This window comes from Lynx rufus, unplaced genomic scaffold, assembly GCF_022079265.1.
Source record: "Lynx rufus isolate CCGP_SWC_20201006 ecotype Redwood Valley unplaced genomic scaffold, mLynRuf1.p SCAF_3, whole genome shotgun sequence".
In the NCBI taxonomy this organism is placed as follows: domain Eukaryota; kingdom Metazoa; phylum Chordata; class Mammalia; order Carnivora; family Felidae; genus Lynx; species Lynx rufus.
This window is the reverse complement of record NW_025814845.1, coordinates 30772528-30799922: the sequence shown is the minus strand read 5'-3', so window position 1 is coordinate 30799922 and position 27395 is coordinate 30772528. Positions and strand designations below refer to the sequence as shown.

The 27395-nt window shown below is 39.0% G+C and overlaps 1 protein-coding gene across 4 annotated transcripts in view; it reads left to right on the top strand.

The window, feature by feature from the left end:
- Positions 1-27395, top strand: part of RBM47 (RNA binding motif protein 47) — a 161818-nt gene that overhangs the window by 109887 nt on the left and 24536 nt on the right. For 3 of the 4 annotated variants that reach the window (XM_047090591.1, XM_047090588.1, XM_047090589.1), the window contains one exon: positions 13707-13832. The exons of the other annotated variant lie outside the window; for it this stretch is intronic. The gene's annotated coding sequence lies outside the window, so the exon portion shown is untranslated. The remainder of the gene's footprint in view (positions 1-13706; positions 13833-27395) is intronic. 4 annotated transcript variants of the gene reach the window in all.

Sequence of the window (27395 nt, the reverse complement as noted above, 5' to 3'; positions counted from 1 at the left end):
AGCCAGCCGGGCACCCCCTATTTTAAAGTTGTGGGGTTTGTGATTGCCTATGTTTCTAACCTAATATGACTAAATCAGACTACAGGCTACTGGCATCTCTTGCAGGAAGCTGTCCCCATGGACTCTGATCAACTTGACAATGACTGTCTACCTTACAACATGGCTCTTAGTGCCTAACAGCACATGGTGCCTTGTTTCGCCTTACATTGTATATGTTCTAATTGTTTGACATTTAATTGTCGCTCCAAAAAAGATCATTAGCTCCTACTTAATAGAGACCACATTAGGGTCCAGGTCTTTGACTGCAGTCCCTCCTCTCCCGCAGCAGTACTTGAGTACATCCTGAAGTTTTATTGAAGGTGCTCCGGAAACACCTATTGAAATGGAAAAGCATAGTACTCTGTAAATCCAGAGTGGTAGGGGATTTCTGCAGTAATTATGAGGATATTATTAAAACTGCATGTAATTATTAAAGAGCAAAACTCACATAATACTTGGCAAAACCATGTGCTTCCTGAGTTCTTGTTAACCTGACTGCACATTCTAAAAGGGGATGGGAGGAATCTACTTTTTACATTATAACCTAATACACCTTTTCTCTTAATATGGCTTTTCTCTAGCAAAAGATAAATACAGGGCTTGGATTTTACACATTATTTATGACTTTGTAACAGGTATCTTTTTTCCACCTGCATTCACTATTCATTCTGAACTTCCTCTTTTGAAAATAAAAAGTCTGTTAAAATGACCACAGGAAATATAGGGTAAAGACAGGTAATTTCTTGGCTTATGAGAAACCACAGAGAGGGGGCAGAATGGGATCACTATAAAATCTAACAGGCTTTATGAATTAATGAAGAATGCTGCGTAGGACAGAGGCAGAAAATGCAAAGAGAATTTTCTTTAGATTTAAATGAGGTTCTGTGGCTTTTTTGTAAGTTTCAGTTTCACTCACCAAGTATTAAAGGTTTCTCTGCCTGGCTTCAAAGATAGCATCTCTAAAATTCCAAAGCTTTTCCTGTTAGTACAGAAATGCCTGTCACTGACAGAGTTAAGAGTGGCAAGGTGAAGGATGTATAGGTAGGTAGAGAGGCAGATGAGTAGGAAGAAAGAAAGAAGAGAGGGAGGGAGGAAGGAATACTATCTGTTTATCCAGAAGTGGAAAATTTCAGTCTCTGCAAGCCAGAATGCCTGGTTTCAAATCCTCATTCCACCGTTGCCAACCTGTTTGTCTTGGGCAAGTTTCTTTGTTCTTGTGCCTTAGTGTCCTCATCTGTAAAATGTGGATAATACTAGTCTGTAACCTCAAAATGTATTTATGAGGACCGTATATGTTAGTACATGTGAAACACATACAACAGTGCCTGGTATATGGCAAGGGCTATAGAGAGGCGTTAGCTACGGTTATTTTATTACAGATGGAGGTGATGAATTTGAGTGAAAGTTGGACAGGAAATGCAACATACCTTGCTGTACCTCTTCATTGGCTGCCTCACCAGATGTCCTCTTGCCTGTAATAAACACAGGTGCTTGAAGTCTGTGGGCTGTTCACTGCCCATTCAGGGAAGTAGAGAACACTAGAGTGGCTGTGCTTTTGTGACAAATTTAAAGTAAAAGTAATAAAAGAAATGTCCTCTGCTTGAGTAAAGCTTGGGAGGGAAGGAGTTGGCTGGATATGAGGTGGGGCTGTTTGATTTAATTTATTGGATAATTCTGTCATTCAAGTTGTCTGAGAAGTTACAGAGAGGTTCTACGGCAGGCATAATGATGTATGATGTCACAGGCTCTTGAATGAACTCAATCAATGCAGGACCCTAGACTCTGAAGAGAAGGGAGCAGTCCTGATCCACTCCTACCTCTGTCGTCGTCTTCTCTCTGAGTACTGTTCCTGTCACAGTGAACATTTCTGAGGGTTAGGGACTCAGTCGTGCACATCTGCAATCTGGCGGTGAAGAGGGTAGGAATGAGCCAGAGTGAGGGTGTGTGGAGATCTCTGAGCAGCCCAGGCTGGCCAATCTAAACTCTTGGAAGTTCCCACTAAGCTGAGAAAGTAGCGCAAAGTTAGTTTTACTTCAAAACAATCCTCCAAAAGCATTATATTCCCTCTTGGATTTCTTTCCACAGTACCGTGTACTGGCACCTAGCTACTACATTTAAGATGTCTGCTGCCTTTCCTGTGTCCACATTAAATAGTCACTACCATGTGAACAGGAAGTACTTGACATACAATTTAAATGAGTTTAGATATATGCTTAGATTAAAGCGTATCCCACTAGAAATATAATAGAGTAACATGCGTAAATTTTATAAGAAGTAATAAATAGTAAATTTTACTTGTAAGTCAGAAACCATGCAGGACACACCCCCCCATACACACGTGCGCGCGCGCGCACACACACACACACACACACACATGCACACACTCCTATTCTCCTCCCCTCCTGCTTTTTCTCCTTAGCTCTTTCACAATCTAACGTACTATATATTTTACTGATTTATTCATTAAATGTTTTTCCCCCATAGGACTAGAGGGCTCATGAGGGCAAGGATTTTTGTCTGTTTTGTTAACTGCTAATACCTTAGTACCTAGAACAGTGTCTGACACTTAGAAGGTACTTGACAAATATTGGTAGAGTGAAAGAAATATACACATGTTAGTTACTATTATAATTTTACTCTTTAAAGCAATTGTACTGGGAGGACACCATTTTAAATTTAAAGCTTTTTCTAATGTCTAGATAAGTTAAACTCTTTATCCCAAATATGGCATTGTCTATTATTTAATTCTTCCTGTTGATACCATAACAGACTGTTTGCCAAATTAACCAAAAGGGAATACTATGGGGCTTAAAAAAAAATTTTTTTTGTTTATTTATTTTTGAGAGAGAGAGAGAGAGAGTGAGCAAGCACACACAAGCGGGGAAGGGGCAGAGAGAGAGGGAGATACAGAATTTGAAGCAGGCTCCAGGCTCAGCGCTGTCAGCACAGAGCCCAGGGCTCAAACCCACCAACCATGAGATCTTGACTTGAGCCAAAGTCAGATGCTCAACCAACTGAGCCACCAAGGTGCCCCTATGGTGCTTTTTATCATACACGTTTGTAGGAACCACTCTAAAAAAGTAGAGGAAGATTTTTTGGTTTACAGTGGTGGTAGGATAGGGCAGGTAAAGGGATTTTAACAATGCATAACTGAGGCCAAGTCCTTGTAGATGTTGTGTGTGTGTGTGTGTGTGTGTGTGTGTGTGGTAACTAAGAGCCATCTTGAAGGAATCAGTCCTTCCTGTAATATTGCATTCCTTATAGTGAGTTCTGTGTGTCACATGCATTCTTTAGAAGGACTCTCATATATGTACATGCATGCCCTTGTCTCTCTGTGCTTACTTTTCAACGCTGGTTGATTAGCTTCATGGCCAGTCGTTATGGCTGACACCACCAATGCAGTTATATGGCTTCCATGCCAATGGTTGACACCTTATCAGATGGAAGCTAGTTCTTTAATGCGTGCATCTGTGTGTGGACAATTTCTTCTTTTTATGATTTAGCCATGCATTAATATAATGAACAATTTCAGCAAAGATTTCAAAATTCTAAATAGTGTAAAAATCTACTTCTGGAAAACTATATACTGTGATATACAAAACCGATATGCATTCATTTGATCTTTGTATCAGCTTTAGATAAATTAAAGCTCTAGTAACAAGATGACTGTAATAGGTGCTACCTATATTTAAAATAGCCCCACATGATAGTTTCCTGGTTTCATATCATGTCTTCACCTGTGCTCTACTTCTTGTTCTCTCAGACCTGAGTCTCGTTTCTTGTTCCTTTTTCCAAATTACCTTAGAACTTGCCTTGTCTCAAGCTTCTATTTTGCATGTGTATTTTTTTTCTATTCTCTACCGTGTTGGACCTTAGATATGCCTGCTGTCACTCTACTCTGAAAACAAAGGTACTTGGTTGAGACAAAGATCACTCCTCCAGGGACGACTTAAGCTTGTTGCAAGCCCGATACATCAGAAGTTAACACAGTGAATGTAGCACAATGTGTCTACTATGATGGCATCGACTTACAGTTTTATACATTTGCCTACATGGAGAACTATGCTAGTAGCAGTCAGTGTCAATGGCAGTAGAAGAATTGGTGACTTTTACTTTTTCTGTGTACTTTCCTATATTGTTTGAATGTGTTATAACTAGTGTGCATTGTTTTTACAAAGACCATAAATATCTGTGTGCATGTTTGACTAATTTTTTAAAATTAACTTTTTTCAAAGTAAAAGCAAGAAAAAATTTGCTTATTTTTTTGTTTAAGGCAGGAGTAATTGTAATTATTACATTCAGGTATTCAGTGAACAGCTGCCCTGTCCTTACCACCTTATTTTTTAAGTGTATCTCTTTGAGATGGATTGTTTCCTAAGTCTTTGTGTTCTTGATAATGTTTGGTGTAAGAATGCATACACGCACATGTGCACACACAGGCATATGCACACACACGCGTGCACACACACACACACACACGCACACACACACACACCCCAAACCTCCAAACCAAAAATACTCTGCTTAAAGTGTACCACACACCCAGAATTTATCAAAATTCTTGAGTATAATACTCATATGAAAGGCAGATTTCCTGGGTCTTATTTGTAGTCAAGAGGAATTTAGTCCAAAATCAGTAGTTTTTTGGAAACACTGCCTTAGTGTTGTTGAGACATTGCCTCAGTTTTCCTCCATTTCAGAACCTGTCAACTTAGTTTTATAATCTAAGACTTGTTCTGGATTTTGGCCCTTTACTAACCCGCTGATATTTTCTAGTCTCTATTGATAGTTTTAGATTATTTAGGAGTAATAATGCTGTTTCTATTTTTTTTAAGAGGTAGATAAACAGATTTTCAAACTTTCTTGTCAGTCTGGTCTTTTTACTTTCCACCTTGGTGACGTCAAATTGCTAAGGTTTTATAGAATTCAGTAAGGTTAACATGACCACTAAAGGAAAACTGGAGACCACAGTTTTGAAATTATAGATTCATTTCTCTGTTTATATGCTGTGGAGCTGATTTTAATCCTTGTTCGAAAGACCTTGGGTCCCAGATGTTACCTCACTTTCAGGACCCTCCCCACAGTCCTCCTTCTGCTCCCTGCTCCCCTGATCTCTCCCAACCACCAGGACTAACAAACTCAACCTCCAGAGAGACTTTCAATGAGGTTCGTCTCTGACCTGCTTGAAAAGGAGTGTATTTACTCTGCCTAGGTGCTTTAGGTCCCTGACCCGTTGTTATGTACGAACTGTCTTCATTACCATGAATCATGTTTTACCACTCCCTTCTTTTTCTATGGCCCTTTCTATTTTTTCTCCACTTCTTACCAGTAAATCCATTTCCAGCTCCAAACTGGAAGTAAAATCAAATGAGAGTTTAATTCATGTGTAACTTTTGCCTGTATCTAAGCACTTACAAGTATCCATTCATTAAATCCCACAACAACCTGGCCGAAGTAGCAATCATTGTTTTTCCCCATCTGCATCAAGCAGTACAAAATAGCTGGCACCTCTCTTATTCCAGGAAGGTGGATTTCAAAGATCACGTGTTTACTTTTAGTCAGTAGTGGCGTGTAAGTAAAGGTTTCAGTTAAATTTCTTTTCTCTGAAATGCCGGAGCTTTTGTCTTCTTGGGCCTTCCCCGAATCCATTTGTGACAGCGGGTTTTTCATTAAGTTTTCAGACTGCTGTTGAGCATTCTGTAGCTGGCCATTTTTACACCTCCCTTCTTTCTGTACCACCCACTCAAAGCTCATTCCAGGTGCCCTTAGCAAATGACTCCCAAGGCATTTAAGTGGCCAAAGCTCATTGACCAATGAGGAGACGTGTGCCATGGAAAACAGAGTTACGCAGTTCCCCGGATCAGGAGCAGGGGTTGCTTAAGCAAAGCTTTTGTTACTATTAGCCTGTCGCATCCAGATTTCAAGACTGGAAAGGTAGGGGACACCTTATTTGTTTTAATTGGAAGAGAGGATGAGATGGTTGTGTTTGGTTCCAGTAATTTAGATCAGGTCAAATAAACAAATGTTCCCTTTTTTTAATCGAAGGCAAAAAGAAAAAAAAAAAAATTAGAACTTGGTAGTAGTTTCAAATAGTGCACAGTTTGCCTTACCAGCAGCAAACCCAAAATTCTTAAGTTATAAACATTTTTAAAAATCAGTTCTTCCAGTAGATCTTCACTTTGCACACTTGAAAAAGCTAAGGTCTTCACAAAGTGATATTTTCATAGATTGCTGCTAGTTAAACTATGGGATCAAATAGCAGGAATTTATCAATAGTGTCCACCTTTGTTTTCCAAAGTCATTTTAGTAAGTCTTTAGAGATTTGTGATTTTAAGGTATGTGATAATGAAAAATAAGAAAAATAGGTGGGATTAGCATTATGATAATTGCTACATAAAGTCAGCAATAGTGATGTTTCCTCTTTGGAAAAAGGTCTGGCATAAGAAGACTTCTCTTGCAGCACCATTGTTCCAAACCAATAGTATCGGTTGTGAAATGGACTTAGTTAAGTGGACGTTGTGTGCTTTAAAAACTACAAATAAGTTTCACTTTCGTTATAAAGAATAGTTTGGTTCTATTTTATGTGCTATATGAGATTTGTTCTAATAGGAACTCAAAGAAACCAGAGAAATACAGTCTTTATTTGCTGCTTTCTACCTGGCAATGGAGCAACTTGAACAGCATTTGAAGCTAATTCTCAAAAGAAAAACCTTCCTCTTAATGAATAAAATGTGATGAATCGTGTTATGACAAAATGTATTAGAAACGTACATTATTATACTTACTCATTCCTCTTCATCTAATGTTTAGTATCAGAAGCAAAGTTTGGGTTCAAAGAAAAGTATAACTGATTTCTCATGATTGCTTTTTCCCAGAGATGGTTTAATACGGGTTTGTATTTTATATAGAAATTTGATAATATATTTGTTTTAAAATTTAACATACAAGAGATGGCACTGTTTGGTAAAAAGTTTTAAGTATTAAAACCTTTGTAAAGAGAATTTTTTTTTTAGTGTACATAGTATAAGTGCCCGATAATTTAAGTGATCTCAGATTCCTCCCTTTTTGTTTTTATGTATTTATTCACAAAATTTGCATCCTGCAACTTTCTACTTTTTTTAGATTTGTTCAAAATGCCATTGGATAAGAAGTCTACTCTCAGGATCTCCCTCCGAGTCCCTTACGCCGGTTGACTCTGTAGGGGAGGTCGATGGGATGTGGGTCGACCCACAGTCACAGAGTTAACTATTCACAGCAGAGAATAACTATTCACAGCAGAGAATACTTGCTAGCCATCTTCTCCAGTACAAGTAAATGCTGTTTCTCAGTTCCAAGCTGAGGTTCAAAGGTTTAGACTTACTTCACAGATCAGAGGTCAGGCACGAATTGCTGCAATTTGTTGTTCGATTCTGCCGATATGACAGAAATTCACAGCTATGATGATTGCTTTTTTCCACTTCTACACACAGGCCAGACTGGGCAGTTAACAGCGTAATTTGTACAAGTCAGCCCTTGGCACCCAAGTTTAATGAGTAACTAGCTGGTGCCTTAAGTTTCACTGGTGCAAGGTGCATATTATAAAAAGGGTCAAATGTCAATGCACAAAGACGGAGGGGGATGGGGAGTGAAATCTCAATAACCAGCACCCATGAATCATACATAAAGAATTAGTAATTTGTATTTATTTTAAAAATCATATTTCCATGGTGTGAATGTTAGTGTGTTCATTTTCTTTGCTACTAAAAGAGGTAGATAATTTTTTTAAATGTTAGCAAGAAAGGACAGTCAGATTGGAGATTGTCCACTGAGAAAGTGAAATTGCAGGCTGTTGATTCCTTTCCTGGAGTCTCTGGTTTCTCAAAAACTTTCCAACGTGTTATGCTTTCAAAAAGCATAACAGCCTTTCAGGAATCTAGGGAGCACATTGGATAACCAGGTTTTTTGAGCCCATGATCTTTACGAGTATCTGGCATTCTCTCCTCTTCACCCAAAAACTCTACACTTCTATCCTTATTTCTAACCCAGGTTGAATATATCTTTTACTGTTTAAAGTTGAATATTGGAATATTGGAACTCTTGAAAAAATTCTTAGACAGTTGGCTTTGACAAATCACGGTTTTCCCTTCACAGTTTTGACTCATAAATGACTCTGAAGCTGCAATATAAATACATATAATGTCATTTTTGTTACAGCACAAATTTTAATTGTCTACTCTCCCAGACTAGGATGCGGTTGGAATTGGATTCTTCCATGGAGCAGAATAATAAAGAGTGCAGATTCTGATCTCAGACCTCTTGGGTTTGAATTCCAGATTCAGCACTTACAGCTAAGGGACCTTCACCGATGGGCAGTCTCCCTGTGTCTTAGTTCCCTCATCTCCAGGATGACTGTAACCAAAGAATTTGTTTCATGGGGTTGCAGTAGTAATTAAAGAAGACAGTGTACACAAAATGCTTAGCACAGTACCTGGTGCATAATAAGCACTTAATGAATGTTAACTGTTATTAACATTATTAATATTGTTAAGTAGCATAGCTCGTGAATAAGCCTCGCCTACCCCATACGTCATCCAACTTTGGTTCAGGTTGATCTTTGCTCTGTTCATTTCATGAGAGACGTAAGCTATGATACAGTTAGATAAGTTGATCTGGGAAGATTGTAGGATGCATTCCTTTTGAATATCGTGGGGAAGTGTATTTTAAAATTCCTCAGTTTCAAGTCTAGCTCTCTTTTAGATGCTATCCTTTTCTCCCTAGCTGTTTGCTATCACGTGGCAAAAGCTGTAAAAAGAAATAAATCCAAATCATCTGCTTTCCTTTGAGAATTGTTTTCATTCTGCCCTTTGGTGAGAAACATTTGAGTGAAAAAAACACAAATCCATAAATGACATCACACCAGTGGGCTAAATTCTATCCGTCATGATGCATATTGTACATATTAGAATCCGTGTGTGCCTGAAATGCCAGAAATGACAATCTTAAAAAATAATTTTTTTCATTCCATTTCTTCATTTTATTCCTATAGAACATAGAAGTAGCATTTGAATAAAAGCATGGTTTTTACTACCAATGACAAGATACAAATTATGTGCTTAGCATTAAAAAGGTAGTAACAACATCTCACACACTAATTACACAGTTAAACACCTACTGTGTGCTAAGATCAGTTGTGAGGCACTGGGATTATAGTGGTGGATTCTGCCCTGGCAAAGTTTACAACTGACAGGGAAGGCCATTATTATACCCGTTGTTTTAAGGTATAAGCATATAAATTTGCCAAGGTTCTATTGTTTTTGTCCTTCAAAATGGCAGCCTCCTATGATTTAGTATTATGAGGACTACAGTGAGAGATTGTGTGATGTTGTGGAAATATATCTTGGGATCTAAAGATGGCTTCTGAGGAGTGAAAGTTAAGGATGAGAACAAGCTGGCTGGGTAGGGGGACTGGTGAGGAGGGATTGAAGCATCGGGAACAGCACGTATAAGGAGGAAAATGACCCAAGATGAGGTTGGAAGAGGAGCCAAAGTCTTCATTATAGGCCTTCCTGAGGATATTGACTTTATTCTATGGGCATATTCTAAGAAAGGGTAGAGGTTCAAGCAGGAGGGTGACAAGACATGCTCAAATTATGTTTTGTTTTGTTGAGGTTTATTTTTTTTATTTAAGTAATCTCTACACCGAACATGGGGCTTGAACTCATGACCCTGAGATCACGAGTCACCTGCTCTTCCACCTGAGCCAGCCAGGTGCCCCTGTGGTTTTTTGTCTTTCTTTCCTTTTTCTTTTTTTTTTTTTTTAACGTTTATTTATTTTGGAGACAGAGAGAGACAGAGCATGAACGGGGGAGGGTCAGAGAGAGGGAGACACAGAATCTGAAACAGGCTCCAGGCTCTGAGCTGTCAGCTCCAGAGCCCGACGCGGGGCTCGAACTCGCGGACGGCGAGATCATGACCTGAACCGAAGTCGGCCGCTTAACCGACTGAACCACCCAGGCACCCCTTTCTTTTTTTTTTTTTTTAATATCACTTTGCTTGCTGTGAGAGCTAGGTTGATTGCAGTGGTCCAGAGTGTATAAAACAGTCAGTTGGAAGGATAATGTCCAGGCAGGAGATGACGGTTGACCGTTTATAAGATGCTTTCACATGAAGTGTCTTATTTTACCTTATAGCAACTCTCACATGAGGTGTTTGTGTCCGCTTCAGTACACGGGTGAGGATGTTGAGGCCCAGAAAGTTAAGTGGCGTGCCCGTGGTCAAACCCTGCTAGTGGCAGAGTGAGGATTCTGTTATCTGAACTCTTACCTCTTACCTAACTCTTGCCCTCGTGGTCTCCTGGTAGCTTTAAGCCCATGTACTAACACCCCTGAGTATAGGCAACTGGTTTATCTTCAGAAAGGATGAGAAATTTTGTTTAATCTAGGTTTCTAATGGGGTTGAGAAGCAGAACGTGACAAGGCACTTGATATTAGACTGGGGTGTCTTTTGGGGGAAAAATACATTTATTACTTTTATGTATTCATAATCCTGAAAGTGGGTTTGGAAAAGCTTTCAAAACTGCCCACGGTATGACAAGATAAAGAAGAAAGGGTAAAAATCAGTGTGAACAGAGATGGTGCCACAGGCATCATAAATCCAGCAAACATTTGCCCTCAGTCCCGCCATTGTCGAAGAGGAAGCAGCAACTCTAAGATTCACAGGCCTCCCCACCCCCACCCAGATGAAAACAAAACAAGCGTTCTGCGCAGAATAGCTTTCCTTTGTGGAATCTAGGAAGATTTCCTCATTAGGTCTTCACAAAAACTCCATGATATAGAAAGCAGTATCCATAGCTATTTCATAGAATGAGGAGTGGGTGAGGAGGTTGAAGTGAATTAATTAACACAGTTAATGTCTGGAAACCATTTCTTTTCTCTAGGAACTGCCTCGCAAATCTTATTAACATACATAGTTATGTGACCTTCAGTAAGATAGTTGCCTCCACACTAAAATCCGGCAACTGCGGACGTCTGGGTGGCTCATTCAGTTAAGTGTCTGACTTCTGCTCAGGTCATGATCTCACAGTTCATGAATTCGAGCCCCACATTGGGCTCTGTGCTGACAGCTCAGAGCCTGGAGCCTGCTTTGGATTCTGTGTCTCCCTCTCTCTCTACCCTTCCCCGCTCATATTCTCACTCCCTCTCTCTCTCTCTCTAAAAACTAAGTAAACATTAAAAACAAATTTTAATGAATAAAGTAAGTAAGTAAGTAAATAAATAAATAAATAAATAAATAAATAAATAAAATCAATCCAGGAATTGTACCAGAGATGGACTTTTCAAACTGGATGCCCTAAGGTAGTCAGTATTGTGTCAGGAGGAATGTGAAGCCACAAAACAAAAGTGACATGTGGGTTTTGCTTGAAGAGTTTTGTAAACCAGTATTAAAATTTTTATGAAATGGGTTGTGTTTGGAGTCAGTCTGGAAAATCAGATTTTTCTGGAAATAAACAATTGAGCCTAAGTATTTTCTTTTGGAGAAATTTTCTGTTATTTGAATAGCCTTGACGGGCACATTAAAAATCCTTCTTTTCTGGGGCGCCTGGGTGGCGCAGTCGGTTAAGCGTCCGACTTCAGCCAGGTCACGATCTCGCGCTCCGTGAGTTCGAGCCCCGCATCAGGCTCTGGGCTGATGGCTCGGAGCCTGGAGCCTGTTTCCGATTCTGTGTCTGCCTCTCTCTCTGCCCCTCCCCCGTTCATGCTCTGTCTCTCTCTGTCCCAAAAATAAATAAACGTTGAAAAAAAAAATTTAATAAAAATAAAAATAAAAATAAAATCCTTCTTTTCTTTTACTCATTAATATATAACACAAACTATTTAAAGCCTACAATTTCATTTATATGTTAATAATTTGATTTCAATTCACAGAGTGTACATGTCCGTTAACATGACATTATTTTTTAAAGGAGGAAATTTTGCTGTAATAGACTGAAAACTCACAATTCTGCATAAATAATATGTGCCAGGAATGGTACTTTATATTCTGTATTTTTCATGCAGTCCTTCCTCTGTTCTCATACAATCTCTTGTTCTCCATAAAATCTCCACTTTATGGATAAGGAAACTGAGGCTCAAAAAAGTTGAATAAATTTGTCCGGAATCACTTAGTTAAGACATGAACAGTTCAGGAGACTGAATTTATTCTGTTGCCTCAACACGGTAGAATTAATTTCAGGACACACTTTGTAATTGCACATTTATTCTTATTTATCCAATACTGTGATGTTGATCATTAGGTATTATCCAGGATACAGCATCTAGAAAATTGTCCTCACAGATTTGGGTAAGGATTATATGCTTTGACAACTAAATATTTTAACAGCTATTATTCTATGATTCACTTGAGGGTGTGGCCTTTCTTTTCTTTTCTTTTCTTTCATAGATCATTGATAATAAGGATGAAAACTAGCTCATGGCTTAGTTTTATTACTTGTATTCCCATAAGGTTATGGATCTCACGGAAAGCTTTTTGCCAGTCTTTACAATATGCAATATAGTCAAGGCAGAATAATTTGGAACTGTAACTGACTTTAGGGGCCATTTAGTTGGCAGGTTCCAAACTGTGCCATCTGTAGTCCTACAGGTCCTATGGGGTCCCCACCCAGCCCTAGTGGACAACAGAGCAGAATGGATGGGGATCTCTCCCTATACCATCCATTATTTCCACTTCAGCCAGCTTCCTGTTTTATCAATTCTGTTTTTGCATCCAGGTAAATTTTTGGTGGAAGAAAGGGTGCTACATCTTAAAACAAAAACGAAAACACAAAGCAAACTACTGGTAATCCAACTCCCTTAATTTTCTTCAGGGGAGCAAACTTTCTATTTTTAGATGTGAAGTAAGGTCAAAGTTTTGTGCTCAGTATATATTTTGATGTCTCATCTGAAATATCCTTATCTTGAACTTAACTCTCTTTAATTTGAATGTTTTCTGTATTATGACTTTAAAGATTATCCTAGGACCCCAAATCCTGTACTACGCACTTAGGGCAGAATAGCAAGTTGCCTTCATAGCAACTCTAATCGGTTGGTAGTGAATGGCTAGAGTTCTTGTTTCAGTGGTTTTTGAGACACTGCCTGGATTCAGCAGGAAGGAGGGTAATGACCCATTCTTATTACTGGTCCCCGTTTCTTCAAGAATAGGAGGAAGAATAAATGGTTATGTTTCTTGGTTTGTAGGGAACACGACAGAGTAATGGTAGTTCGTCCGTATTTCTTTCTTTCTTTCTTTCTTTCTTTCTTTCTTTCTTTCTTTCTTTCTTTCTTTCTTTCTTTCTTTCTTTCTTTCTTTCTTTCTTTCAGAAAATGGCCCATGGGGCACCTGGGTGGCTCAGTCGGTTAAGCATCCAACTTCGGCTCAGGACATGATGTCACAGTTCGTGAGTTCAAGCCCCACATTGGGTTCTATGCAGACAGCTCAGAGCCTGGAGCCTGCTTTGGATCTTGTGTCTCCCTCTCTTTGTCTGCCCGTCCTCTGCTGTGCTCTCTCTCTCACTCTCTCTCTAAAATAAATAAACATTTTTTTAAAAAAGAAAAAATAAAAAAAAGAAAATGGCCTCACATTTTTAACCCACTTATGAAAATGATATTTAAATAGAAGACATTTGTAGCAATTTTTTTTTTTTTACCCCTTAGGATTTGCTTCAAAGGGCATGCCAAAAATTGAACTGAAAAATCCCAAGCAAGCTGCCTGAATTTCCCTGTATATTCTTGTTCTACATCCTATAAAAGGACCAGACAAACCAAATTAGTGGGGTTTTGGTGAGTACATTCCCAATGTCCTTTTCTTCTTCACTTAAATAAAACCTTAAATTTTCATTCCTATCAACCAAGGTATCTGCTGCTTAGACAATATGTACCCGGTGTGTGTTTGTTATAACAACCTTGGTGGTTTATATAACATGGTAAGTCATTTTAAACCCACAATATAAGTCCTTATTTCTTTGTTTAGTTTACATCTTTGTGACCTAAGGAGGAAAAATTACTGCTATCTGTACGTGTGAGCATCTTTGGCATTAAAAGACAAGGAATAATTATGTATTGCTTATAAATTGCCTCTTATACCACCCAAAAAAAGAGGTGAAGGGTATCTTATCAGAGTTGTCTTCCAAAAGTGTTGGACACAAGGAAGGGTCCTTTGCACAAGCTAGAAAAGACACTTGTGTGTTCTTGAACAATCCTCCTGCTGTCTCTAATTGCTGTTTTTTTTTTTTTTTTACCTTTGTAGAAGGTAAAAATAACTGTCATGTCAGACTCTCCAAATCTTGGCAATGTGGTGAATTACAACCCATGTAAATGCACTCTGACAAGGACATAATTCTCTACAGATAGAAGGTATTAGTATTATGTGGGTGACAGTCCTATGTATGCTATAGCAGGGACAGGGAGCATGAAAGAGGCTAAACCTTGGACAGACGGCCCTCCGAAGCCACAGCCACAACCCTCACAAAGCTCCAATCCTTGTATATCAGGGAGGAGCTGCTGGTGACACCGATGTACCCAGCAACAGCCTCTAAGCCCTCACCGTCCCTCTCCTGCCGCACCCTTCTCCCCACCCCTGCCAAAGTCCTTTGTTTTCATGTCCTCTAGGCTGGGTTCTGGACTTAGTCTACAGAATTCAGGGACTTGGAGAGCTAGCTTTTTTAAAAATTATGATATTTTTAGAAAAGCATATTCATGAAAGGAAACCTATGAAATTGCTTATAATCTCAGAATCCACTGATAACCACAGTTAACATTATATTTATTCTTTTTTTGTTTCTTTTAGATATTTCAGATATTTTCTAAATATTATTTAACAAGGTTCACATAGTTGAGAACATGAGATAAATATTTTATCCTACAACTATGCCATAATTTATTTAGCCATTTCTATACCATTGTACATTATGTTTGCTGCATTCACGTATAAATAGGTGCTATTATGTTCATTACATAATAAATACCACTGTAGTGAACATACTTACCTATACATTTCATTTGTGTGTCTGATTATTTTCTTGAGGTAAATTTCTATAAATGGAAGCATGGGCTAATGAAAATGAACTATTTTTAATGAACACTGCAAAGCTCTTGATATTGTCAAACTGTCTTTCAGAAATGACTCAAATTAACTTGCCCTCCCCTCTCTCCTCACCCATTATTATGACAATGTTCATTTCATGCACACGGGTAAAGATTGAGTTCTGTTACTTTAAGAAGGTTTAAAATCATAAATATTTCTACAGAAGCTCAGGAAATAAAAGCCTCTTCCCTCCTCCCAGCCTCCACTCCCCCCCCCCCCACCAAGTCCTAACCAATATCAGGTCTAAAGTAGAAGATAATGTTATCCAGCTGACCCTGTGCTCCAACCTCAATCTCTTGGGTCTGTTGATGGGGGAATAGCATTTCTGAGGCTTGCATCCACTCACCTGGTATGTCTTGTCACCACTTTTGTTCATTTCTGTACTATGTGCTTCAGGAGAACGAAAGAAAATCTTTTCATTGTCTACATGAAGCCTAATTCAGTCAATGAGTCCAGACAAACGACAAACTCAAAAATACTTAACCATGGACAGGTCACTTAACTTCTCAAGGCCTGTTTCTTCTTTCTTTCTTTCCCTTTCTTTCTTTCTCTTTCTTTCTTTCTTTCTTTCTTTCTTTCTTTCTTTCTTTACTTATTTATTTAAAAAAAATTTTTTTATTGTTTATTTATTTTTGAGAAAGAGAGAGACAGAGCGTGAGCTGGAGAGGGGCAGAGAGAGAGAGAGGGAGACAGAATCTGAAGCAGGCTCCAGGCTCCAAGCTGACAGCACAGAGCCTGACGCGGGGCTCAGCCCCATGAACTGTGAGATCATCACCTGAGCTGAAGTGGATGCATAACCAACGGAGCCACGCAGGCACCCCTCTTTCTTCTTCTTTGAAGTGAGGGGCTCAGCTTCTCTGTATCTATCTGATGAGCATCTGAGGTGGTTTTTTGAAGATCAGTATGTAGATAGTCTAAATTTGACTGTGAACAACACGATATGTTGCATAACTTCCATTATCTAACAATGAAAGCACATCTGTTCTTTAGGAGAGAAAACTTTCCCTGCATTTTAAATACTAGGAAAAAATTTTTCAAGTTAATCATTTTTTAATGTAAAAAAGTAAAATGACGGGAAACTCCTTCAACATGGCCTCTACATTTTCTTTCAGCTCTCACATCTATAATTCGTGAGTAATGAATAAAATACCAAAAGCTGAGGACCCCCCCCCCCAAAGCAAAGGAATGGTCAGTGGACCTCACAGAGAGCTTTCCAGAATCATGACTAGAATTTTAAAGTGATAGATTCTACAGATTAGTTCTGTCCAATCTTCATCCTCGCACTGGCACCAATTGCCACCCCCCCACCCCCTGGCCAGGAAAAGTCTATACTTGGGCTGTTCAGGGATTTTTATTGGATTTTTCAAACTTTGGAACACACCAAAAAGGTTTCCGGAGTAACTAAGCTCATGAATATTTGGCTATCTTTCACCATTACCAGAAATGTTAAAATTGTGTGACACCGATACTGAGCAATTTCAGGAGACTGAGCCAAAGCTTGGCAAAGAAGTCTGCCACTGGCCAGTCGATCTTGCTTTCTGAGGTAGACTGTCCCTTGCATATCAATATAGAGCAGACGCTTCACAAATATTTGTTGGGTTCCTCTCTATTCAGATTTTGTGCCACTTTGAAATACTGGTTTGTTTTGCACCTAAAAAAAATTATTTTTACATATACATTGGAACAAAACTCCAAAATCTAAAAGCATGAAAAGATTATAATAGTACCTCAGGCTACCTCTAATCTTTATTATTATTATTATTATTATTATTATTTTTTTTAATGTTTATTTTTGAGAGAGAGAAAGAGTACGAGCAGGGGAGGGGCAGAGAGAGAGGGGAAGATACAGAGTCCGAAGTAGGCTCCAGGCTCTGAGCAGTCAGCACAGAGCCCGATGCAGGGTTCGAACTCACAAACCGTGAGATCATGATCTGAGCCAAAGTCGGATGCTTAACCAACAGCCACCCAGGCGCCCCAGGCTAGCTCTAATCTTAACCTTGGAACAAAGACACTTTTTGACTAAATTTCACACAGTTAAAAGTATCATTAGTTTATTTATATATATACATATATATATGTGTGTGTGTATATATATATATATATATGTATATATATATCTATCTTGGCATTTTGAATTGTAAACATGAAGAAAAAGCTGTGTAACCTAGAACATTTTTCTAATCATTTTCCCATTTTCTCTTAAAAATCTGCATTCCTTCCTCCTTTTTTTTCCTTCTCTTTTTTTTTATGGTGGTAAGATATGCATAACAACCATTTTTCGGTGTGCATTTCAGAGACATCAAATACATTCACATTATTGTACAAATATCACTGTCCTCCATCTTCAGAACTTTCTCATCTTTCCAAACTGAAACTTTGTACCCCTTAAACAATAACTCCCGTTCCTCCCTCCCCACCAGCTCTTTTCTACTTTCTGTCTCTATGGATTTAACTATTCTAGGTAACTCATGTAAGTAGAATTATATAATATTTGTCCTTTTGGGTCTGGCTTATTTCACTTAGCATAACGTCATTATGGTTCATCCATGTTATAGGATGTGTCAGAATTTCCTTCCTTTTTATGGCTCATAATATTCTGTTGTCTGTATATGCCACATTTTGTTTACCCATTCATACATCAGTGAACATTTGGGTTATCTTCACCTTTGAGCTATGTGAATAATACTGTCTTAATCATGGGTGTACCTTTCTCTGTTTGAACCCCTTCTTTCAATTCTTTTGGGTATATGCCCAGTAGTGGAATTGGTGGGTCATATGCTAATCCTATGTTTAAGCTTCTGAGAAACCACCATACTGCTTTCCACAGCAGCTGTATAATTTTACATTCCCATCAGCAATGTGCAAGGGTTCCAATTTCTCCATATTCTTGCAAACATTTATTTTCTGGGTGCTTTTTTTTTATAATAGCTATCTTAGTGGGCATGAAGTGGTGTATCTTGTGGTTTTGATTTGCATTTCCCTAATGATTACTGATGTGGGAGCATCTTTTTATATGCTTATTGGCTATTTTTGTATCATCTTTGGAGAAATGCCTATTCAGCCCTTTGCCCATTTTAAAATTGGTTGGTTTTGTTGTTGCTTTGTAGGAGTTTTTTATATCCTCTGGGTATTGATTCATTAATATTTTAAGGGATTGTTTTCCCCCATTCCATCGGTTGCCTTTCCACTCTGCTAATTCATAAAAGTTTTCCATTTTGATGTAGTCTAATTTGTCTATTTTTTTCTTTTGTTGCCTGTGCTTTTCGTGTCACATCTAAGAAATTAATGCCAAATTAATGTCATGATTTTCTATTATTTTATAGAAATATAAAACTATATTATATATAGTTTTCTTCTAAGAGTTTTATAGTTTGGGCTCTAATATTTAGGTCTTTGATCCATTTTGAATCAATGTTTGTATATGGCGTATGGGAAAGGCCAGGGTTCTTTGAAGGAGGTAACTTTCAGTCCCATCAAGTCTCAGTAAAGATGTGTGTCAGCCCGTTAAGCAAACGACACACATATTCACACCTGATACTCACCCTCACTTATTTTTCTTCCTAGTGTAGGCTTAGGTGGTTTCCCAACAGACAGGTGAGAGAAAGCTGAAGCAATTAGGGAACTAACAGCTCAGCTGGTTCAGCTCTCGTAACTAGGATACAACTGTGAGATGGTGGCTAGGATCAGCAAGCATGTTGATATAAACATGCTTGATGAAATCCCCAACAAAAGAACAGCAGAGCTAGATAGAGTTTTAGGCTAAGACAAAAAGGATGTAGGTATATGTATAGGGGTGTGTGTGTGTGTGTGTGTGTGAGAGAGACAGCAGAGGGAAAGAGAGGACACTCCACACTGAATGTGGCTGTGAACTGTGAGCTACAGTAAATATTTATTTTTGTACGAAAATAGATTTCTCTCCATGATGCTTTAGAGAAACAAAACTAGGCACAGTTACATGGGCAAACTCTGTTTGCAAACCATTATCCTAGTTCTCTTTTTTAGTGGATGGAACCTGGGTGCGCTTACAATAGAAAATGTGAAGGTCTGCCTAGCCTTCACGTGCAGACTCTTGAGAAGTAAGAAGAAAGTACTAGGCTGTGTAAGCTGCCTCACCTGGTATCACCGGGACCAAAAGTCTGCGCTGGACTCACTGCTCTCTGACGGGCTTGGAGACAGGAGTGCCACACTGATGGAACTCATGGTTGCAGGTTTCTCCACATCAGTTAGATTCTTAGCACAAGAACATAGTTGGGTGTCCAGATCACAAATGAATTCATGTTAAATCTACTAAGGATCTGGCTTCAGGACCACCCTCTCTTGGTTTTCATGGAGACTGATTTATGAGGGATGAACAGTTTGCTGCTGTAGGACCTCATTTTCTCTTTGCTGTGAAAGGGGATTTGGAGAAAAAGGAAATAAACTAATTGAATTTTCTGATGTAGGTTAGAATAAGAGAAGCCATGCTTTCTAAAACAGTTTGCAAGACTGGTATACTGTTTTTCCCTTGAAGCATTAAAGTCATTTCACACTTTATTAACTCAAAGAATATCCAGTATTTCTCCTGAGACTGGGAATAAATGACCAGCTCAAATCAGGGGCGTTTTTACCAGTGTGTTCGTTTTTCAATTGATATATTACTTCCAAGCGCACACAATGAAATTATGGAATATGTGAAACATGAGTAGCAATTATGTCTACAAAAAGGATCCTAGGAGTTTAATATACCTGGAAAATCATAAGCTTCCTCACACTTGAACGTTTTATTCTAAATGCTCTAGGTTCAGTAACACTCTGGATATATATTTTCTGTTCATTTCTATTTTTAAAATTTAAGTCTGTATTTTAGGAGTTTCTTTAACTAATCTGGTTCTGCTTCTATGGAACTTTTATAGTCTATGGAACTTTTATGTAAATATCCAACTAACTTAACTGCCTAGGTAAATTATAGAGACTGGGAAAACTGGTTCTCCTTCCTGTCCCTCTTTCTTTTCTTCCTTCTCTTAATAAATATCTTTCCCCAGAATAGAGCAGCGTTTTATCTTTTCAAACATCTACAAATTCTACCTCAGAAATTATAACTTTAGCATTTAAATAATTTCTAATTGACAAACTCTCTTCCCTTCCCTAGTTTTAAACCATATATTACTATATTTTGTTCAAATGGTGAATACTCATTAAAAAGTGGGGTGTGTGTGTGTGTTTGTGTATGTGTGTCTGTGTGTGTGTTTAACTTAAACAAGGATTAAAGCAGACAGCTAATCACACAGTAGCATTGCTCTATCCCTGTATGTTTCTCTGGGGTATTTATTAACCGAGGTGATTATACTTGAAAACCAGGGACATTAAATGAGAGTTTGAGAATGAGAGAAAAAATGATTTTAAAGGTGAAGGAAGTATGACCAAGGAGGAACAAAAGCAGGCAGTAGCCATTTTTCTTCCCCCACTAAAACTAGAGGCCCCCATGATGCTTCCCCACCTTTTCCCCTCTGCAGTGAGAGGTGTCCCTGTGTGGCACACTCTCATGGAAAGTAGAAAGGCAGATAAATGAGTGACATTATTGAGCCAAGAAACTTGGATTTCACATATGACGTTTGGGAACTTTGGTGGTACATTCACTATCAGATTGATTTGTGATCTGTTTTCCAATTCATCAAAACCCACTACTGTATGGCAGAGAACTGCCCAGGAGCAGAGGAATACCAGGGAGAAAAGGACCGTATCCTCAACCAGTCTTCATGAGCTCAAGCACTTTAATAACCAGCTTCTCAAAATACCTGCACATAAAGGAGCGTTTGGAAACTGCTTTCATGGCCAGGCGTGGTCTTGTGCCTATTTCCTTGTGGTGTAAAATCTCTACCAAGTCCCCGAAACAATGTAGTAGAAGCTAAGCATATCGACTAATGTAGAAAAAAAAAGTCACTTAAGGTCTATAGCTGCCTGACCAAGAAGTTTCTAAGGAGGTTAACATTTACATCCGGTGTAGTCAGTCAGTGGTCTGTGTAGCTTTTCTCCTTGACACTACTGTTGTCTAAGCTGTGTATTAGAAGTGCCAGCCCCGGGGGGACTGGGTGACTCAGTTGGTTAAGCGTCCGACCTTTGAGCTCAGCTCGGCTCGGGTCATGATCTCACGGTTTGTGAGTTCAAGCCCCACATTGGGCTTGGTACTGAAGGCACAGAGCCTGCTTGGGATTCTGTCTCTCCCTCTCTCCCCTCCTTGTGCTCACTCTCTTGCTCCCTCTCCCAAAATAAATAAACTTAAAAAAAATTTTTTTTAAATGCCAGCCCCTGTATGTGCCAAGGTTGGCTTATCCATTCTTCAGTGGGCTCCTTTTGGTCACATAGATAGACCACTGCACCATACTTGGTATGGCTGTTTGCACACAGTTCTGGGTGTAGGTAAATCACAAAAGTTAAATATAGATGGAAAAAATGTCCAGAGCAATTTGCTGGTGATTATATATAATAAAATTCTCTTTGTAGCTTTGTCTTACCATGTTTCTCATAAAAGGCAGTGCTCATTCATTGGTTCTTTCATTCATTCATGCCTTTACATTGGGCTCTACACTGATAGCGTGGAGCCTGCTTGGGATTCTCTCTCTCCTTCTCTCTCTGCCCCTACCTCAGTCTCTCTCTCTCTCTCTCTTTCAGAATAAATAAATAAACTTTTAAAAATAATAATAATTTCAAACACCACCAGAGGGAAAATGAAGCTAGAAAGGTGAGTAAAGGGGGAATAACATTAAACATTTAATGAATAAAAAGAAAAAATATTTTAAAGACCCATTGTAATGCGTATTTTCTTTGTCTCCCAGTAGAAAGTTTACTTCTTTTTATATTTTTTCTCACAAAGACCCTATTATAGTCATATTGTCAAGAAACGTTGTGGTATTTGACAATATATATATTTTTTTAATCTTTAGTTTTGACAGAGAGAGAGAGAGAGAGAGAGAGTCGGGGAGGGGCAGAGAGAGAGGGAGACACAGAATCTGAAGCAGGCTCCAGGCTCCCAGCTGTCAGCACAGAGCCCGACACGGGGCTCAAACTCACAAACCGCGAGATCATGACCTGAGCCGCAGTCGGACACTTAACCGACTGAGCCACACAGGCGCCCCTGACAATATTTTTAACTTCAAAAATACCCCGCATTCAATTTAAACTTTGAGAAGATAGTAACTCCTGGCTTATTCAGTGTTGAGAGCATTCCTGGCCAGGTGCTTGTTCGCTGTAACTAATGCCTTAAAATACGGGTCAGTGAAATGCAAGGACATCAGTATTAAACAGGATCTATTTTTTTCCACGGGAGCAGATACTGTTTTGTAGTCACAACCGAAATGACTAATGTTAACCAAATAAATCAGAAGGTCACACCTAAAATTGAAGCTAATGTTTGACTATGTCACTCTGTTTCACAGCCTTTGTTTCAGGACAGGCCATGTGTCACTTTCCTTACAAAGAGACCTATGATGTTCCTGTGTATACCACCATTTGGTGTACCACCAGGGGTAATAAAAGAACATATCCTGTAGAGCGTGTACTCTTGTATAATAGGACCTAGCAATAACAGACCATACTATTACTCTGTAACTCCGACTTGCAAACCACCAATACAGTTTGCAGTTCGGGGGAAAGAATAACATTTACATATCATTATAAAAACTGCATAAGTTTATATTTGGGAAAGTTCACTTTCTAAATCTGTTTTGAGAGAAATTCAAGAAACTAAACGGATGAAAAATATCCTTTACACACAAGTTTTAGAATGTTTTAAAAGCCATATATATATATATATATATATATATATATATATAAATCAGCCTTAAATATATATATCCATATATATATATATATATGGAACTCTACTGTATTTGGACTGTCAGGGTTTGCTTTAGTTTTAAATATAAACAGACGACTGTTGGCGCCTGGGTGGCTTAGTTGGTTAAGTGTCTGGCTTCAGCTCAGGTCGTGATCTCACAGTCCATGGGTTCGAGTCCCACATCAGGCTCTGTGCTGACAGCTCAGAGCTGTAGCCTGCTTAGGATTCTGTGTCTCCCACTCTCTCTCTCTGTGCTCCTCCCCCATTCACTCTCTCTCAAAAATAAAAATAAAACATTAAAAAAAATTAAAAGTAAACAGACTACTATTGAATAGAAGATAAACTAGAGATGGCTACCCCAAAGGTAAAGCTTAAGATAAGATAGATATAATATATATATTATATTTTTTAAATTTTTAAAAAATTTTATGTATTTTTTAAAAATAGATATAATATATATAATCCCAAATTTACCACTATCCTATTGTGATTTTGAGGTTAAGCACATGATCACCCTTGTTCTCAGTCTCTCCGTCAAGAAAATGGGACTGATCCTTTAGCACAGTGTTGTGGGTATATATAGATAAAGAAAGGATATATAGAGAAAGATCATTTTTCAGTAACTTCAATCATATACTAAATAACATAAGGGACTTCCTTTCTATAGGAACTCTATTATTAATCCTTTTGTGAATTAAACAATATTTTTATAAATTTTTTTTTTCAACGTTTATTTATTTTTGGGACAGAGAGAGACAGAGCATGAACGGGGGAGGGGCAGAGAGAGAGGGAGACACAGAATCGGAAACAGGCTCCGGGCTCTGAGCCGTCAGCCCAGAGCCTGACGCGGGGCTCGAACTCACGGACCGTGAGATCGTGACCTGGCTGAAGTCGGACGCTTAACCGACTGCGCCACCCAGGCGCCCCAAACAATATTTTTATAATGAAAATGATCATCCCTTAAATTACCAGCTCATATATTCAAATACTGGCACATAAAGTTTTTCTGAGAATATTGTGCCTGGATTACTTTCTTAAACTTGTGTTTGTAATTTTAATATCCCATAGCTAACAAACAATACTTAATAGGGCCTACTACATTCAGTGAGTAAGTACAAGCGTTAGTATAGGTATACTCATTGGTAATCAAAAGAATCTAATATTTACACAACTGGACAACTATCAGAAAGAACGTGATATTTACTTTTGCATTATCATTAGCTTTAAAAATGCATCATTGTAACCACATATTTCACATGTAGTGTCTTAAAGCACTTTTGCATATAAATACAGAAGGCAATATCTATATATAGGTTCCCTTCCAGTTTGTCCACAAAAATTTAGGAATAAAGTCCCTCAAATTCTTTAACTTTAAAAATTACATTGTCAAGCAGAAAACGTGTGGTTCTCAACTGTGGCTATGTAGGGGCGCTTAAGTGGCTCAGTCAGCTAAGTGTCCAACTCTTGATTTCGGCTCAGGTCATGATCTCACAGTTCATGGGGTCTAGCCCCGCCATCAGACTCTTTGCTGAAAACACAAAACCCGTTTGGGATTCTCTCTCTGCCCTTCCCCTGCTCTCTCTCTCCCAAATAAATAAATAAATATAAAAAAAATAAACTATGGCTATATAGTCCTCTATAAAGAGAACATCCTTGAAAAACATGTACTGTTTTGCTCAACCAAAACGATGATGGTGATGATGATGAAATTTGAGCATTTACCTGAGCTAAGTATCTTTTTTTTTTTTAATTTGTTTTTGAGAGAACATGAACAAGAGAGGGGCAGAGAGAGAGGGAGACAGAGAATCCCACGTAGGCTCTGCACTGTCAGTGCAGGGCCAATGCGGGGCTTGAACTCACGAACTGTGAGATCATGACCTGAGCCAAAATCAAGAGTCAGATGGATGCTTAACTGACTGAGCCACCTAGGTGCCCAGCTAAGTATCTTTCTAAGTGCTTTACATGTTTTATCTCTTTAATCCTCACGTCATCGTGAGGTATATTATCCCCATTTATTAGGTGGTGAGACTGAGGCTCAGGAAAACTAAGTGACCTGTGTGATGGCACTTGTTTCTCAAGTGGTGGAGCCCAGCTATGAAGTCGGGCAGTCCGGCTCTAGAGCCTGGAGTGTAACCATCATCCCTACGGTCTCGTCACAGCCCATATTCTTTTCTAACTTTTCTAACTTTTTTTTTTTTTTTTTTTTTTTAGCGAGCTTGGAGAGGGGTCGGGGGGTGGGAGGAGAGAGAGAGAAAGAGGGAATCCCATGCTGAGCGTGGAGCCTGACACGGGGCTCGATCCCACGACCCTGGGATCACGATGTGAGCCAAAATCAAAGAGTCGGATGCTCAACCGACTGAGCCACCCCAGCCCCCTAATTCAATACATTCTTAATTCTAGAAATACAATTTGAACATGTTAACTACTTGGCAAAGGGCCAGAAATAGGGTATGGAACAGACTGCAGGACTGAGAGCTCAGGAAAGGGGCGGGCAGGGTGGTGAGGTGTGCTGAGGCATACAGTGGAAAGGGCCTGTGTGTGGGCCTCCTTTAACCAATGTCCATTTTGCACTGGCCATGGGTTTACTCTGTTAACACTGGCTATAGCTAACCCTGCTATCACTAAGGAGAAAGCAAAGGCAGAGAAAATGGTAGAAAGAGTTTGGGTTTGTCATCAGCTAAAGTTTCAGTTCTAAGTGATGTTTTTTATTTATTTTTTATTTAATTTTTTTTTTTTTTACATTTATTTATGTTTTAAGAGACATAGACAGAGCACAAGTTGGGGAGGGGCAGAGAGAGAAGGAGACACAGAATCCAAAGCAGGCTCCAGGCCTCCAGCTGTCAGCACAGAGCCTGATGCAGGGCTCGAACTCACAAACCGTGAGATCATGACCTGAGCCGAAATCAGACATTTAAACAACTGAGCCACCCAGGCGCCCCTCTTTTTCAATTTTTAATGTGTATTTATTTATTTAGAGGGAGAGAACAAGCAGGGGAGAGGGGCAGAGAGAGAGAGAGACAGAATTCCAAGCATGCTCCACACTGCCAGAATACAGCCCGATGTGGGGCTCGATCTCATGAAACCATGAGATCATGACCTGACCTGAAACCTGAAACCAACAGTTGAACACTTAACTGAGTGAGCCACCCACGTGCCCTTCAATTTCTGAGTGATCTTAGGTGAGGTACATGATCTGAGCCTCTGGCGCCTGATATTTATTTATTTATTTATTTATTTATTTATTTATTTAAAATTAATAATTTAAAATTTTAATTAAAATTATTTAAGTAATTTAAATTTATTTTTTAAGTTAAAAAAAATTTTATGTCTATTTTTTGAGAGAGAGAGCGCGAGCAGGGGAGGGGCAGAGAGGGGGGGAGACACAGAATCCCAAGTAGGCTCCAGGCTCTGAGCTGTCAGCACAGAGCTCGGTGTGGGACTCGAAGTCACAAACCATGAGATCATGACTCGAGCCCAGGTCGGACGCTTAACCGATTGAGCCACCCAGGCACCCATCAAGTGCCTGATCTTTAAAAGGGGGCAGTAACAGCTAACATTTAAATGTCTTACCATCATACAGCTACACAAGTATAGAGCTGGGGCTCAAACCCAGGAAATCTGACCCTAGAGCAGGGGACTTTTGCTGTAAAGAGGCAGACAATAAATATTTTAGGTTTTGCAGGCCATACATACTATCTCTGCTGCAGCAACTCAACTTTGCATGAAAGCAGCCACAGACAATATGTTAACAGATGGGCATGGCTTTGTTCCAACAAAACTTGGTAAGAAGAGCCACAGGATTGAATTTGGCTCATGGGCTGTACTTTGCTGATCCTCCCTGCTGTAGACCTCTCTCTAGATCTCTAGACCTGCTCTACAGCCCACATTTTGAATTGCAATTCATAGGAATGTCACGAAAATTCAAATACCTTCCTTAAGGTGTATTATACGTGTAACAAATGCAAAAAAATTGAAGCTATCATTAACTCAAGAGTTTTTAAGGGGCGCCTGGGTGGCTCAGTCGGTTAAGCATCTGACTTTGGCTCAGGTCATGATCTCACAATTTGTGGGTTCGAGCTCCGTGTCAGGCTCTGTGTTGACAGCTCAGAGCCTGGAGCCTGCTTTAGATTCTGTGTCTCCCTTGCTCTCTGCCCCATCACCACTCATGCTCTGTCTCTGTCTCTCTCTCAAAAATAAATAAACATTAAAAATTTTTTAAATAATTTGTAACTTTAGGTTCAACCTATTACTGAGGATTTTCCCCCTTGTGCCTGTTTCAAAGATCTTTAAAAAAAAAAGTTTTTAAACATTAGCGAAACTCAGATATTATTTCTAGTCCATCTCTTTCCCTCTAGAGAAGACTACATTTAAGGCATTTTTCTCTTTTAGTGCTGCTGTCTTCTTAGCATGTAAGTGAAATTCACTCTACAGCCACTTGTCCAGAAAT